At 27.3% G+C, this 2,500-nt stretch overlaps 1 protein-coding gene across 1 annotated transcript in view; it reads left to right on the forward strand.

Annotated features, from left to right (window-relative positions):
• The window catches only part of LOC100203927 (transcription factor E2F7), a 27,818-nt gene that overhangs the window by 3,794 nt on the left and 21,524 nt on the right, over positions 1–2,500 (forward strand). The gene's annotated exons all lie outside the window — the stretch shown is intronic.

The raw sequence follows: 2,500 nt of genomic DNA on the forward strand, positions 1-2,500 counted from the left end.
ACCGGGAATGCTTGGGGTCCTTTTCTTATATTCTTTCTTCTTCTACTCCATTTCAACGCTGCATGCATTGATTGGAAAGGGCATAAATAAAACAAAATACTGTCTGTAATATTTATTGAAGATGAATATATACAAAAATAAATACAAAATTAAACATTGTTTCACAACACAGCAAATTAAGCTCTAATTTCCAAAGATATATTAAGAATTATATATTTTTATATTATAAAATAATCATAATCAGTGTATAATAATTAATTATTATCAAGAATAATATGTTTGATTTATTTTTAATCCTAATATATTGTTGCTGCTTTCATGTTAAGAGTATTTTTTTTGAATATATATTTTTTTCACTGGTGGGTATTAAAAGGCGATTTTTAAAGTAATATAACGATTTATGTTCAATGAAAATCTCAGCGGAAGAGAGCCACTTATATTCTACTTCTAATTATTATTAAAATTATGCTTCTTATTTCTATTTATTCATCTATTTATATAAGTTATTTATTTATTTTTTCAACCAAAAAGGGAAAAACTTTTAAATAAATAGCATTTTCAGGTGTTAAAACAATCAAATTTGTTATTTTTTTAGATTGTACTTTATTTCTCGCTAATTTTTTTAATTAATATTTGTTGTTGTTAAAACGCATTGCAAGAAAATATTTAAAAACTTAGAGAAATGAATTTTACAGCAAGTTGCCCAGAAAATCTGTTTGTTTTGATCTAAGATATAAGGCCATTAAACCCAAGAAAATCTGTTTGTTTTGATCTAAGCATATAAGACCATTAAACCCAACTATCTGAAAATGCAAACATTATAAACTTGTCAAATCCACACCAAAAATGCCAGCATTTTTAAATCACCCTTTTTTCAATTATCAACAGTTGAATGTGTTACTAAAAACCAGTGCTCCTCTAATCTGCCAACTTGTCTATGTGAAGGATGCAACTAATTATAAGTCATTTCTTAATAAAAAATTAATATAAACTTGTCAAGAGGAGAGGGGGGAGGATTTAAGGTTGCACCAATCAAAGGGGGAGGGGGGGCAACCAACTTGCAAAGGTACAAGCATTCATTTTCATAAATGAAACATACATGATTCATTTTCTTATGAATATACAGTTAAGGCATCAGATCTTTATTGCATTTTTTCATGCTTTACCATAAGATTCGTTTTTTGATAGTGACTATCAAAAATGTGTGCCAGATTTTCCAGCAAATATACAATGTTATGGTCTTAAAAGGGAATTAAATTACAACAAGGTGCCTGTATTTTGCCATTTATTGCAGACAGTAGTAGCTAATCCGAAAACTTATCTGTAAAGACTTGTGGGTGAATAGAATAATGCTACAGTTAGTTTCATTTTGGCATATTTTAGCAATTTTAGGATTTTTTCCAAAGTTGAGGAGGTCATAATTTTTTTCTTATTTAACACAAGTTAATAAAAATCACTTTTTTTAAAGAGAGAACTATCCAGAAAATAGTTCTAGAAAAATGAAAATTGAGGGGGACCACTGTGTTATGTTTCTAAGGCTATAACTTCTGAACCCTTGTACTTGGAAGTCTGAAATTTCAAATTTAACCTATCTACATAATGCACATAACAATATGCAAAAATCGGGAAAATCAGAGATGGTGACCCACAGGCCATTGGTTGAAATATAATGATTTAATCCTGCTACAACTTGCCCACGGTTTTTCAGACCTTAAATGCGCACTAAAAGAAATAAAACCTTGGGCAAGTTGTTGCAACAAAGTATTATAAGTGTGATAGGGTTTTATTTGTTGCCTTTTTATTGCTACCTTTTTATTGCTGCATTTGTTAAATTTACATCAATAAGTAAGGGAAATTTCACTTTAGTCAAGGAAAGTAAAATTAAAAATTGTCTGGGCACCCTGATATATATATATATATATATATATATATATATATATATATATATATATATATATATATATATATATATATATATATATATATAAAATAGGTTGAAAAAAAGGAAGTGATGTTTGTGTAGACATTTTATTATTTGCTTTTAAAGTTGAACATTGGTTGTTTGGATTGTCTTCTATAATATCATTACTTTTTTAAATAAGACATAATGCAAGAGTTAAAGTTTTTTTTTACAAAGAACTGCTTTAAATTAAGTAGAGCTTAATGATTTCCCAAAACAACTGTTGATTACTATTAATATTTTTTGTTATTATTAACAAATCTTACTTTTATACAAAACAGAGTTAACTGAATTCACTCAGTTTTAACTAAAACAATAGAATTCTGTTTTAACTCTAAAGCCTGTTAATTTCTCAACAACCTAATTTCAACCCATCAACAAAATTTAAGATAGCTGCTTTTCTCTTTTCGTTTTTATTTTTCCTGTTTTCACCTACCTAAGGCCGCTAAAGATAAAAGTTGTGTTATTGGAGTTAAAATAGTTTATTTCTTGAGTACAGATTTAGATGATATTTTTTATATAAAATTTTATTTAATGTAC

The sequence above is a fragment of the Hydra vulgaris genome, chromosome 12 (assembly GCF_038396675.1).
Source record: "Hydra vulgaris chromosome 12, alternate assembly HydraT2T_AEP".
Lineage (NCBI taxonomy): Eukaryota > Metazoa > Cnidaria > Hydrozoa > Anthoathecata > Hydridae > Hydra > Hydra vulgaris.